At 46.8% G+C, this 14,996-nt stretch overlaps 1 long non-coding RNA gene across 1 annotated transcript; it reads right to left on the reverse strand.

Moving 5' to 3' along the window:
• Nucleotides 1-6,556: 6,556 nt before the first annotated feature.
• Nucleotides 6,557-14,191, reverse strand: LOC131925269 (uncharacterized). Its single transcript, XR_009383204.1, has 2 exons — nucleotides 14,097-14,191; nucleotides 6,557-6,784 (listed from the first exon to the last, which is right to left on the reverse strand). It is a non-coding gene; the product is annotated as an uncharacterized LOC131925269 (long non-coding RNA).
• Between the last annotated feature and the right edge of the window lie 805 nt (nucleotides 14,192-14,996).

A 14,996-nucleotide genomic window follows, 5' to 3' on the forward strand; every position in this document is an offset into this window, starting at 1 on the left:
AGCATTCAGAGCCCAAATTTAGTTTTTAGTGCTGGCAGTGGTCTGAGTCTGTGCTGTATTCTACAGAACAGAAAAATAAGGGCTGGGGATGCCACTCGGTTGGGAGAGTGCTTCCCTAGCATGCGTTAAGTCCTGGGTTTGATTCCTAACCCCTGTAATCCCAGCACTTAAGAGGTGAAGAAAGAAGTCCTGGGCCAAAGCAAGTTCAAGGATAGAAAAGACCTATCTTAAAAGAGGGAGAGAGAGAGAGAGAGAGAGAGAGAGAGAGAGAGAGAGAGAGAGAGAGAGAATGCGTAAGACATAGCCTTCTCCTCCAAACGCTTGCATGTATGACATGAGGTGAGGGGCAGGTACAGAGAGCGTTGGTGAAGTGTGGAGGTGGAATAAGTCACAAGAACTAGCGCTTAGGTGGCTCGGAGCAGACAGACACTAAACTCAATAGAATATTCCAGGAACCCCTGCACAAGATGCTTTCCTGAAGGACCATGAGAAAAGAGAGAAGGCTGAGCAAAGGTGTGACAGCAAATACATCCCACAGTACCTTGACCCGAGTTCAAATGGAGACAGAACTGAAAAGCAAGTCAAGAGAGACAGGAAAAACAGCAGTCTTTGGGTGGGCTGAGGGAAAGGCGGGGGGTGGGAGGACAAGGGAATCCGTGACTGATATGTAAAATTAAATTAAATTATAAAATAAGATTTAAAAAAAAAGAAAAAAAACAGCAGTCACAGAGGAAAAGGGGGAGCTTGCTTTTTCACTCCACACCCCTGGGCCCCCCACCCCACCCCACCCCACCCCCACCCATCATTGGATCCATCCAATTGAGGTTCCTAAACCTGCCCACTCCTAAACGTTCCTGAAATCTTCAAGCAAGCCAAGAGCATGCAGCGCTCCTTCTCTGCCTTCTCATTTTTGTATCCTTACCAGATGGCGGTAAGCCAAGAGGTCCAGGGTGCACACTAGAGCTGATGCTCAGAGAGGCTCCCTGCAAAGCCACGCCTGACTCCCTCTGGCCACGCTGCAGGAGCGCGCCAAGCAGCGGTAGCATCCTTATGATGCAGAGCTAAGAAAGTGATGGGCTTTGCTTGGTGAGTTGTTCGAACAAGCTTGATAATATTTCCTTTTGTATTATTGTTGCTTTGACCAAAATCCGAGAAGCTGGAGGGAGGGAGGGTTGATTTTGGTCACAGTTGGAGGGTGCAGTTCATCACGGTGGGAAGGGCATGGCAGAACTCACGACAGTGAGAACATGAGGCTGGGATTCCTTACACTTCAGTGGACCTGGAAGCAGAGAGCAAGCCTGGAGCCCACAAATCCCCACCCCATCCTATGACCCACTTCCTGCAGCCACCCACTCTCCCGGAGAATCTACAGGTTCTCCAAAACAGCACCACCCACTGAGGAACAACTGTTCAAATAGACGAGCCTGTGGGGGACATTCCACATTTTAGAAGATAACTTTCCATCTCGACTTTAAACAAAACAGCCAAAACGTAATACCAATTACACAACACACAGAAGGCTTTGTTGTCATGTAGACAATTTTATTGTGTTTTGAATAAACCTACCATGTTTCCCCAAATACCCCCTCCTTCTGGAAGTACGGACTAGGATTTACCCGAAGCCCATCAGGCTTCCCCAGTACCTGCATTTCCCACAAGTGAAGCCAAAACTTTTTCAGAATCCACATCCTGTGCTATTGGAGGAACTGGGAAAGGGAAATCCCCCTTTCTCCACGATTTGGGCAGCAGGAGCGATACTGCCCACCCGTGCTGTCTGCATGGATGAGGAAGAAGAGTGGAGGAGGAGATACAGGGACCAAGCTCTGGACTTTCTGGATCCTTCCTTGAGTCATGTGACCTGAGCGTCTCCTGCTCTTCTGGATGAGGCTGACAGGCCTTGGGTACAGCAGAAGAAGGCAGGCAGTAGGTGGTCATCTTAAGGGACGTGTGAGACAGAGACCGCTCAGGATTGGGGAAGCAAAGCTCTCTGGGCTGCTTGGATTCTGATGTTTTGCCAAGGCCTGGCTCAGCAGGATGGGGAGGGTTGTTCTTGGAGCTGTAAATGGATATAGAAAGTTCTAGTTCTTCTTGTAGAGAGCTCCATAAGATCATGGGGTTTGTTTATTTGTTATTTGAAACATTCTCGGATAAAAATTTGTTGTGTGTCCTTGATGCTTGCTCCGAGCACACCCCTTATATAAAATTCAATGTGAAACTTTTTTTGCTGGCTTTGAGCTGTGCTCTGGGGGCAGCTGGGCCATCTGCAAGTCTGGGGATTTCATATCTCTTGAGTTCATCCAAGTCCGGCTACCAGTCACTCAACTGTGGTTCTGCTTTTTTCCTTCTCCATCATGAAAAAGCCCCCCATTTGCTCCCAAAGAACTTAGAATAAGTTTCAGGCCAAAGCTAACTAGATTTTCCTAAAACCTTCAAACAAGGAGATATAAAGCCCATTCCCTAGATAAGAAAGTCATTATCTCAGCCAAAGGCAAATAGTTCTCTAAACCAACTCTGTCATTGGGGGTGAGGTCAGATGCACTGGACAGAGACAACTCCTCCCATCCTTAGTTGAAATCTCAGGTTTTCACTCCCCAAGTCTCTCCAACCTGCCACCCACAAGACCCCTAGAGAAAGAGCCTGCTGGCAGATTCCTCCAAATACCAGCCATCTGGGAAGTACCAGCAGGCAGGCATCTGAGAGGCACCCTGTGCAGAGAGAGCTGAGGTTAGAACATCTGCCAGGCCATCGATCCACATCAAACGACAGCAAATTTGCCCATAATGGAAAACAGGCTGAAGGAGCAAAAAGCAAGTCCACAAAACAGGCATCGTGCCCTCACTGCGAAGACTGCTCTGGGGCTACAGAGAAAAGATCCATTGCTGCGTGTCCCTAAAACCCAAGCAGACACTGTGGTTGGTTTTTCCCAAGTGTTGTTTGATTGGTGGAAGCATTTTAATCAGCTGTGTCTTAGGATGTAATGGATGATTATAAACACTTTCATGCCTTATAAAGGAAAGAGAGACTGAGAGCTGGGGATATAATTCAGTGGTACAGTGCTTACCTAGCAGGCCTGAGGCCCTGGGTTCACTCCCCAGGATCAGAAGAAAAAAAAAAAAAAGAATGAGGGTGAAGCCGATCATCTTCTTTATTTATCTTGCCTTTCTCTCAGTCCTACACTTCAGAGCTTCAACTGTAAACCCTGGAGGCTTTTCCATCTTAGTGATAGTCCCTGTCCTCAAAGCCATGATCTTGAGCATGTGCAGATAATATTAAACTCCCTGCACTGAGTGTCCATTACGGGCCACGTGCAATTGTGAGGAAATCTTGACACAAATTCTGTCTTTATCACTCACTAGCTTTGAACAACTTTTCAACCTCTAAGAGACATGGTTTCCTCATCTATGAGACTAAAACTTGGTGAGGCATTTGTGTGGGAATAAATGTGAAAACCAACATTGTTAAGAGCCCTCTACACATCCCATAATATTTTAAATGATTTTTACAATTATTTATTTGTGTGTTTGTGTGTGTGTGTGTGTGTGTGTGTGTGTGTGTGTACACATATTAGGACACACCTATGAAGGTCAGTGGACAGCTTGTGGGAGTCATTGTCTTCTTCTACCACATGGGTTCTGGGAATTGAACTTAGGTTGTCAGTCTTGACCAAAAGTGCCTTTACCTACTGAACCATCTTGCCACCCCATAAATAATTTTTAATTATTATTATATTTTTATTTTAGGTGTATAAGTGTTTCGCTTGCATGTATGTCTGTGTGCCATGCATGTGCCTGGTTTCCAGGGAGGCCAGAAGAGGGCATGGGATCCCTTAGAACTAGAGTTACAGATGGATGAGAATCAAACCCAGGCCCTCTGGAAGAGCAGCCAGTGCTTAAATTCTGAGCCATCTCTCTCCAGCTCCATGACTATTTTAAAATAAATGAATATATAAAAGTGGCAATAGCTGGTCTTAGTACTAAAATTACATTACTGTACACTCTGGCCTTGTCTCCTATTAACTGCATGGGCACCATTTGTAGTTGAAGTTTTTCTGTGTCCCGCCCAGTCTGCAGTTGCTCAGACCCAAGTAAATACACAGAGGCTTATATTAATCAAAACTGCTCAGCCATTAGTTCAGGCTTACTACTGACTAGCTCTTACATTTAAACTCAGCCCATTTCTGTTCATCTATATGTTGCCACGTGTTCCGTGGCTTTATCTGTGTGCCATTACATGCTGCTCCCTGGATGGTAGGCTGGCATCTCCTGACTCAGCCTTCCTTTTCCCAGAATTCTCCTTGTCTGCTTATCCCACCTGTACTTCCTGCCTGGCTACTGGCCGATCAGTGTTTTATTAAACCAGTGCACAAAAGCATTATCCCACAGCACCCTAGCACCTTAATCTCAATGAGATTCCTTAATACTACTCATATTGAGGAAAGAGCTTTCCAGAAAAACCAAAAGACATTCTTTCTCCCTTTGAGACCTCAGCAAAGATGACTTTGTTTCTCTGAACGTTAGATTTATTATCTGTAATGGGGGAGGGGGGAGCATGACATCTCTCCCAAGGCTGTTGTGAGGAGGAAATGAGACTTAGAAACATCTAGCACACTTCGGCACACCTAACAGGCACTCTAAGTCTCAGACAGGTGTTCCCCTAGGAAGCCAACTGTGGCCTTAGCCAATCTCAGTGTGGCCAGTGAGGTAGATTGAAGTCTAACAGACAGCGCCCCCAAACAGATGAGGTCTGTGAGCGTATTAGTGCACCTCCTCTACACACACACATGATGCCTCCACTTTGAAGCCAGGGGTGATATGGCTAGCTGACCTCTGCGTGACATCATCCAAACACAAACAACCCTCTCAGAAGCTCAAAAACGAGGAGGAAAATGACTTTGGGAAAGAGGGATTCTAAGCCTCAGCCAGCACTGCCCCCTGTGCAGTCTCTGTATAGGAAGACGGTAAGAGCTGGGTGGCTTGAGAGGGTTGGGCAACACGACGTTCAGTCTGGCTTTCCTTAACAGCAGGTCTGGTTCTCGCTTATTAACAGTCTCTCAATGCCCAGGCCTATCATTTGTTCTTTCTCTAATGAATGGATAGGCTGTTTAATTTCCTGATAGACAACCTCGTAATTTTAGTCTCCCACTCTGAGCCTTTGTCTGGCTCATTCCATGTGTATAAAAACAACTTTCCTCCTCCTGTTATGGTGTACCGACTTTCCATTACAGCTCGGCTCCAAGGACAGTTCCCTCTAAGGCTTAAGTAGTCTCCCTTATTAGGCACATGTAAGCCCCAAGTGAACAGTGAGGCTGGTAGCTGCACTCAGTCCTGCGACCATGAAGCTGTACTGTGGGCAAGACATTGCACCGTGTACCAAGAACAACAACAACGAAAATCCGATACAGTCTTGTGCACTGAAAGAGCTCACAGCATGTTAGGTAAGATATCTGTGCAAAGAGATACTTGCAAATAAAATCATAGTTCCATGATTGACCTGCAGCAGCTCTTGTCACTGGAGTTCACAGAGAAGAACTTGCTGGAACAGCAGACACGGAAGTCTCACCTTCCTTCAGGTGTGGAAGGGTGAGCCCTCCATTGTATGCAGTCAGTCCCGGGAGGAGTGAGACAGACATCTCGGTCCCTCATCACCCCGTGTTATAGCACACGTCGGAGAAGGAACCAAGAGAGAAGAAAGAAAAGGAAAGTCTGGGGAGACAGCTCTGGGGGCGGAGGCCCTGAGTTTGATCTCTGGTCCTGGAAAAGAGAGGGAGGAAGAGGTAGGGATGAAGAGGAGATTTTTTTTTTTCCTAAACAGAAACACAGGCACAATCGTAGGCATGAAAATCAGTTTACGGCTGGAGAGCTGACTCAGCGCCTAGGAATACTTGATGGTTAGTCCTTGCTGGTTCAGGACACAAGTTCAGGACATCTGGGAAGAGAGAATCTCCACTGAGAAAATGCCTCCATAAGATTGACCTGCAGGCAGGTCTGTGGGGCATCTTCTTAATTAATGCTTGATGTGGGAGGGCCCAGCCCACTGTGGGTGATGCCAGCCCTGGGCTGGTGGTCCTGGGTTGTATAAGAAAGGTAGGTGGGGGAGCAAGCCAGTAAGCAGCATTTCTCTGTGGCTGCTGCTTCAGTTCCTGCCCTGACTTCCCTTCATAGTGGACTATAAGCTGAAATATGAAAGAAGCCCTTTCCTTCCCAAATTGCTTTGGGTCACGATGTTTATCACAATAGAAAGCAAACCAGGACACTGTGAAATAAAAATACCAGAGTTCAAATCCCAGCACCCATCTGAGGCATCCTCTGAGGGAGGCTGAAACAGGAAACAGCTTGTTACCTTCCAGCTTAGCTGAGAAAACCTGAGTCCCAGGATTCAGAGCGAGAGACCTTGCATCAAAAGGAATAGGCAGAGAGTGATTTAAGAAGCCTCAGACATCCGCTTCTGGTCTTCCAGAAGATGTGCAGGCTAGCATACTCAAGCGCGCACGCACACGCACACACCCACACCCACCCACACACACACACACACACACACACACACACACACAAATGTATCTTTTAAGAAATTAGTTTACAGTTCCATTTCGTTATTTAAAAGCAGCGACTACCAGGAGAAATTTAGGCAGGGGAGAAATAAATCCCATTCCCCCTTCCTCAGAACTTGACAAGGGATTCCACGTGATCTGTACCCCACACACAGAATCCTCAGCCTCCGTTTGCTCATGTTTGGAATGAAGACTTCAAACCAGCATGTCCTGAAGACTCCTTGTGGTTCTCACAGCCTGTGAATGAGGACAGGCTGTTTGTTTGGGGCTTTCTTCTCAGCGGGAGGAAAGAAAGTGGAGCTGTCTTAGGATCCGCAGGCTTGTGAAGGGTAATGAGAGGGAAGGAGCCTATCACCACGCTTCCTTCTCGACAGTGAGGGTAGAACCAGGGGACGGCAGCACTGAGCCCTCCAGAGATGGAGAGGAAGTTGGGAGGATCAGCACAGGAAGGCAGCCAACAGGCTCGGCAACTTTACTGCTCTAGATTCGAAAAACACTCAGCGTGAGAGAAGGACGTGGGTACCAGGAACGGACTCTTTCCTTGTTTTGTTTTGTTTCTTGAGACAGAGTCTGGCTGTACAGTCAGACTGGCCTTGAACTCTTGATCTGCCTGCCTCCGCTGCCCATGGGCTGAGAGTGTAGGTGAGTACCTCTCTGCCAGCTCAAGAATAGATTTTTAAAATAAGGAACAGAACAGGTGGTATAGTGCAGCACAAACCCCAGGTATGTGGTTTCCTGGGGACACTTGTCACAAGGCTTTTGTAACCAGGGCTGGATGAGGCACGATGCCAAGATCCCTCTGCAGGCACAGACCGCAGAGAGAGAGGCCATCCTGACTCATGCCTCCAACCAAAATAGCACCTGGAACCAGCCAGCTTCCTTCTCTCCTCCATCAAGACTGCTTTAACCCTTTCTTTAAAAAAAATGAATTACATTCAGTGTGTGTGTGTGTGTGTGTGTGTGTGTGTGTGTGTGTGTGTGTGTGTGTATGTGTGTGTGTCTGTCTGTCTGTCTGCCTGCCTGGCTGTGTATGTACTGTAATATGGGCTAATTTTCAGTGTATGTAACACAGGCTAAGCACTGAGCTACTAGGAATTCCAAGACGACTCAGTCTCCACTCCTACCTCTAGAGAGCACAAGGTACAAAAGCAATACCCTTACAAAAAAAGCGTGGCCACTTTATTTTGAAAGGGAATTATTTAAGACACAGTAAGGAGGCAAAATCAAACAGATAGTAACAGAATGCATGGAAGGGCGGGGGAAGGGGAGGAGTCTGATGTAGGGACAAGGAAGGGAAGGTGCCATTGATATACTGAGTGTGAAGTGGCTGAGGGACACTGGCAGCTGCACACATCTCATGGAGGTCTGTGAGCTCCTCTACACACACACACACACACACACACACACACACACACACACACACACACACACACGATGAGCCATCTGAACTAGTGGCGTCAGTTTGGATGTCATTGAAAGTCAGGCAGCCCTGGCATGAGAGCTGGCAACTGGTAAGGAGACCTCGCGGCCTTCCCGTGGGCTGGTATCAACCTCCTCCCTCCCCTGACACACGTAAAGCCTTGTCATCCCTCAACACCCCCCCAAGCATCGGTGCCCAGGGGTATCCATCTGAGCATTGCCCCCAGGGCAGCTGACCTCTCTTTCAAGTCTCAGAATTGTTTCTTATATGTGCTCATTTGGTTGCGTGTTACTAAAAGCAGTGATGGGTTCACAAGGGTTTGTACAAACTTAGACATGGACTTCAGAAGGAATGGAGATTAATTCCCGACCCTCAGCGTCTTCCCACATCTGACGCTGCCTTAGCATCACATGCATGTTTGCTTGGATTGGTTCACTCTCTTTCCCCTCCCCTCTCCTCCCCTCCTCTCTCCTCCCCTCCCCTCTCCTCTCCCCCTCTCTTTTTCCTTTTTTTTTTTATATATATATTGTGAAATATTTATTTCTTTTTTTGTAGCTATTTTTTAATTTAATTTTTTTCATTTTACATACCAACCCCTGTTCTCCCCCCTCCCCTTCTCCCACTCCCCCCCACCTCTCCTCCATCCCACCCCCACCCTATGAGGAGGGGTTGAGGCCTCCCTTGGGTAGTCAACACAGGCTGCATACCAAGTTGGGGCAGGACCAAGTCCCTCCCTCCTGCATCAAGGTTGAGTAAGGCATGGCACCATAGGGAATGGGCTCTAAAAAGCCAGTTTATGTACCTGGAATAAGTTCTGGCCTCATTGCCAGGAGACCCACAGACACATCAAGCCATGTAACTGTCACCCACATTCAGAGAGCCTAGTGTGGTCCCACGCAGGCTTCCCAGCTGTCAGTCGAGAGTTCATGAGCTCCTAATAGCTTGGATCATCTATCTCTGTGATTTTTCCCATCATGATCCTGACCACCCGCCCCCCTTGTTCCTATAATCCCTCCTCCCTCTCTTCAACGGAACTCCACGGATACAAGGAATATATCGAAACATAATAAAGGCAATATACAGCAAGCCAACGGCCAACTTCAAACTCAAAGCGATTCCACTAAAATCAGGAACAAGACAAGGCTGTTCACTCTCTCCATACCTATTCAATATAGTACTCGAAGTTCTAGCTAGAGCAGTAAGACAACAAAAGGAGATCAAGGGGTATAAATTGGAAAGGAAGAAGTCAAACTTTCACTATTTGCAGATGATATGATAATATATATAAGTGACCCCAAAATTTCATCCAGGGAACTCCTACAGCTGATAAACTCCTTCAGTAATGTGGCAGGATACAAGATTAACAACAACAAAAAAATCAATAGCTCTCCTATATACAAATGATAAATGGGCTGAGAAAGAAGTCAGAGAAACAACACCCTTTACAATAGCTACAAATAACGTAAAATATCTTGGGGTAACTCTAGCCAAACTAAGTCTTTGAAGAAAGAAATTGAAGAAGATATCAGAAAATGGAAAGATCTCCCATGCTCATGGACAGGTAGGACCAACATAGTAAAAATGGCAATCTTACCAAAAGCAATCTACAGATGCAATGCAATTTCTTTTCTTTTATATGTAGTCTAGGCTGGCTCAAACTTGTGGCCTTAGCCACCCTAGAATTACAGGACATAGTTATATCCACTCTTAGCACAGCTTAATCAATAAATAAGCATAGATCTTCAACTAATGTATAATTTTATTATAATTTTAGTATGGTTTAACTATATAAAATGGTAGTTTCAGGGGTAATGATAGATAAGAGACCTCCCAAAGAGGCTCAGCAGTAACTTTTTTCTTAAATCAATTTTTTTCAAAACTGGAGTGATGGTTAAGAGCACTGGCTGTTCTTGCAGAATATCTGGATTCAGTTCCCAGCACCTACATGGCAGCCCACAACCGTCTGTGACTCTAGTTCCAGGGGATCTGATTCTCTCTTCTGACCTCAGTAGCCACTGGACACACATGGTACACATATACCCTCATCACATAAAAAAATTAATCTTTAAACTGATTTTTTTTCAATTAGCATGTAGATGTTTCACTATGACTTCTTACCCATATATACCCCTGCACTTTACTTATATTTGAGCATCCCATTGCAGCAATATGTTTTCCAAGAGTGCCTAAGGTTAGCTGACTTCACATATTGTTGACAACAGAACTTTTGGTAAAAAGAAAAAATACAGCTCACCATATATACTTTACCTGTTATAAATTAAATATAGGTATTAAGTTACTGTTGAAAACTACACAAAATTAAAAGAGGCAATAACTATAAAGAGAAGTGTCATAATTTAAGAACAGTAGTCTAGAATAAAGCCACTCAGAATTGGTCCAGCGACCAGACACAAGCCGTCTCGTTACTGGTCTATTGAGCATGTACACACAAGCACAGCAGTGAAGAGAAGCCACCTAGAGACTTCAGGCAATGTAACCGAGTGGGTGCATGTCCGCTGAATGCGATCATTTAAGAACAAGGTCTTGAGATGGCCATGATAGCTCACACTTGTAATCCCAGCCCTGAGGAGGATGAAGCTGGAGAGTCACCAAAAGTTTGATACCATCCTGGGCTACATGGTAAGTTCCAGGTTAGCCTGGGCTGCAGAGGGAAAGCCTGTCTTAAAACCAAAATGAAAGCAAGCAAGCAAGCAAGCAAGCAAACATCGGCAAACCATGGTGCCGGGGAGTTGGTTCAGGGTAATACGCTTGCCATGGAAACAGGAAGAAGCCAAGTTCAGTGCCCCCACATCCATATAAAAGCCAGGTGTGCCAGTGCTGGGGATCCAGAGACCAAAGGATCCCTGGAATTTGGTAGCAGCCAATTTAGCCAAATCAATGAACTCCAGATTTAGTAGGAGAATTTTCTCAAAAAACTATGTGGAGCTGTATGGTGGTGCATGCCTTTAATCCCAGCACTCGGGAGGCAGAGCCAGGCGGATCTCTGTGAGTTCAAGGCCAGCCTGGTCTACAGAGCAAGTTCCAGGACAGGCTCCAAGGCTACAGAGAAACCCTGTCTCAAAAACAAAACAAAACAACAACAACATAAGTAAAGTGGAGATCAAGAAAGGTAGTAGGTTTTGACCTCTGACATACCAGCTCACAAAAATTCATGAATACAAATATATATGAACATGTACACGCACACACATACATGCAAACACCCCCCCACACACACTTCTTATGCTTTAGACCTGTTTCTTATTTCATTTTGTCCTAACTTAACTTTTTTATTCTTTGCTGAAGGAATTTAGTAGCTTGTGTCCATTACATAAATACATTAATCTCACCATGGATTGGAAATCAAATGAAAATAAGGTCTTTCCCCTCTGAGCTCCAGAAGCCCCTGCAAAAGTCCGTGAACCTTAGCCCCTTCACACAGAGGGCATCAGAGAGCAAGTTACATGGAAAATTAGGTCCTTGGGGTCCAGCCGTGGAGACTGCCGAACACAAGAATTCCCAGAGGCCTCAATAGAGACAGAGACATCTCTCCTCCCTGCTCTGCCCCGGGCAGGGCTGTCTGCTCTCCCCTGAGCTCCCAGCGCCTTTCACACAGAAAGTGTCGATGTACACAGTGTATGGAAGGATTTCCTGCCGCCAATTTGAAGATGGAAAGAAGTCAGTCCTTTCTAGGCTGTTTCGCTGTCCTTTCCTCCTCAGCTCCACACCTGGCCAGCTGTGGTTTCTGACCTAAGCTCTAGGCACCTCCCACCTTCTCCCCATCCCTACTGACACTCCATAAATCTGGTCAGCAAGACCACTGAAAACATTCACACCCCCTCCTCTCCTCAGACATACTGTGCTGAAATCACTTAATTGAATGTTTTCCCAAGTGAGTCTGTAATTCTTTTATTCTGGCATTAACCACCCAGCTCAGCTGCTCCTCAGAAGAGGCAGCTTACGGAGTGAGTCTGTGCCCAAAACAGGGCAATTTAGTAAGCAGTGCTCCGCTGATAAGCTTCACGCTTGCCACGGCAGGGGGCTTCTTCATTGACATACACACTCTATAGTCCCTGTCCTGACGGACAGCTGTCTCATCATGGGGACAGGGAACTGTTCCAGACGCTGCTGTGAAGCCCCTTCTGAAGGTAACCTCAGCCAAATGATAGATGTGCACTACAGAGTCCGGCCAACTTCCGGGCCTTCTGTGGGAGGGGCCAAGACTGGGGCCTGCATGGGCTCTAATTCAAGGAGCATTTGCTCCATCCAGGCTCATCCCTAAGAGCCTAACATACAGTAGCTCAATCTGGCCTCCCCAACCTACTGAGGAAGTCATTCTGGTTTCTTAAATGACTTTCAAAAAGTCATTTCTGGTTACAAAGTATTTATAATACAAAATCCAACTTTTGGGGCATGCGTACATGCATTTGTGCGTGTGTGCATGTATCCCAAGGTGGCCTTGAACTTGGGATCCTCCGGCCTCTGGCTCTCAAGTTCTGAGTTTGCACCATACCGTGGCTCAGGGATATTGAGGACACGCACATCGTTGACCTGCCGTCACCACTGTCCATCTCCAGGACATTTTTGTCTTTCCAGAATGAACCTCTGCACTCAGTAAACGTAAGTCCTGGTTTTCCCTGCCTCCAGCCTCCAGCAACTACCTCTCTGCTTCCAGTTTCTAAGGTTTGATTACTCTGGGAATGAGTGGAGAGTCCCCATCACAGGAGAGGAAGCTGGGCAGTGTCTAGAACTTGTCCAAGGTAAGACCACTAGCAAAAGAAACACTAAGATTAGAACATGCTGAAGGAAAGGGCACATAGCAAAAGGAATTAGCAGCTTACTCCCTTAGGACATGTCCCCACACCTGGTCACAGCTTGCCCAGAGCAGAATTACAGCAGGTGCTGCAATACACTAAGTATCTGTCCTTGGAGAGCATGGCTGTGCCTTTTGGGGCTTTCTTTTGTTTTTCTTCATCTGTATGAGAATGAAATATCTACCTCCCAGGTATGCAGAGAATATGGGCAGAGTGTGCACACAGAGCAGAAACCCCCGCAGTGTGAGCTCCCACCCACCTTCGCCACTCCTGCTTCCCTAGGAGGAAAACTGAAAACCTGCTGTGACAAAGAGGCGCCCAGGCAGCCTGCAAGCTGCTTCCCCACAGGAAGTGAGGAGTGAGGAAGAGGAAGAGGAAGCATGGCTTTGGTGAGAAATGGTGGGGGAATGGAATGAAAGCCTTGCCATGTCACGTATGGGCAAGAAAATTGCAAGCGAACCTTGGTGGGCTCCTAGTAACACCGATGGCGTGAAGAGCCAACCCTCCCTCTGCAGGTGGGCAGTGCCCGCCTGTCTTAATCTCAGGGTAAATAAACAGGGGCTCCTGAATGGATGCAGAGCGCGGGACCACAGTGCCAAGGGTTTTCCTACTAAGGAGATAAACTACCTGGACATGCATTCAGCTGTGATGCCCCATGCCCTCCATGGAAAATAAAAAGCATGAGAGACTGGTTATGATTGGCACTTTTGGCCTTCTACGGCACGAGGTGAACTCCCACATTGCAAATCCTAGGAGTTTAGATCCCAGTGAAAGAAGCCACCTGAAAAAGGACTGCCCCAGTGATGTGAAGATTTGTCCTTTAGAGACTCATGGCCAAGTTGAGTCCCCACTGAGGCACTAGGAAGGTGAAAACCTAATCCAGCTATGATGCGTGAGGCGAGGCCTTCCGAGGTGACTAGAACTATGTGATTAGTGTAGAGTGTCCACAGCTGTGTCTGGTTGGATTTATCAGAAGAGGGGAGGGCCAGAGTATGCACACACGTGCTTCCGGTCTCACTGGGTGATGCCGTGTGTCATCATGAGACTCTGTCAATAAGAGGTTCACCACCACATGCAGTCCCTTGACCTTTGACCTCAAGACCCATAAGCCAAACTAAACTCTTTTTTAAAGCTTACGTCTTTGATACAGTGACACTGCCCTGTTGCTGTGGGCTTGTTTTCACCATGCTGGGGTGGAACTCTCCACGTGCCATGAATGCCAGGCAAGTGCTCTCCCGCTGAGCCACATCCCCAGTCTGTACTGCGCTATTAACAGTGGAAAACCAGTGGGGACCGTTACACACTGTACGTTTACCTACTCTACGAGCCAAACTCTTGGACGTTCTGGAAAAGACTCCACAGTGGCAACACTAAAAAGATGATGTGTTGCCACGGTTAGAAGGAGGGAAGGATGGCAGAGTGGGACGGCACTGTGTGACGCCATAATGTCATTGCTACCCTACATTGCCCGAGGCCCTAGAATGTACACATCAAGAGTAAGCCTGAGGGCTGGAGAGATAGCTCAGCGGTTAAGAGCACTGGCTACTCTTCCAGAGGACCTTGGTTCAAGTCCCAACACCCACATGGCAGCTTGAAACTGTCTGTTACTTCAGTTCCAGGAGATCTGACACCTTCACACCAATACACATAAAATAAAGTTAAATGAAATTATTAAAAAAAAAAAAAAAAGAGTGAGCCTGAATACACACTATGGTTCTTTTGGGTGTTAATAACGTATGGGTGTAGGCTTAGCAAATGTAACAAGTGTGCCCTTCTGGTGGAGGATATTGCTATGGGAGGAAGGACGGGGGGTATAAAAGAAATGTCTGTACCTTCCTTGGTTTCACTGTGAACCCACGCCTGCTCTAAGGAGGAAAAGGGATGTAATGGGACCCAGAACGAAAGCACTTGTCTGTAATCCCAACATTTAGGAATAGAGGCTCAAGGACCAGGAGGTCAAGGTCATCTTCAGCTACTCAGTGAGTGTGAGGCCAGTCTGCACTATATGAAACCCCATCTCTAAATAAGTAAATAAAAGGTAAGAATAGGACCCAAACCTGAGGTGTTCTGAACTCTGCTGGTAGCTGGAGGGTGAGGGGAGAGGCCACTGCTGTACTTTGCAAACTGATTCTCTCGTGCATAAGAAACACATTAGAGGTAAGCTCTGCCTGCTTCTTCAGGGAGACGGGGGCAAGGGGCAGCTTCAGGGGGACAT

Source organism: Peromyscus eremicus, chromosome 15 (assembly GCF_949786415.1).
Source record: "Peromyscus eremicus chromosome 15, PerEre_H2_v1, whole genome shotgun sequence".
In the NCBI taxonomy this organism is placed as follows: domain Eukaryota; kingdom Metazoa; phylum Chordata; class Mammalia; order Rodentia; family Cricetidae; genus Peromyscus; species Peromyscus eremicus.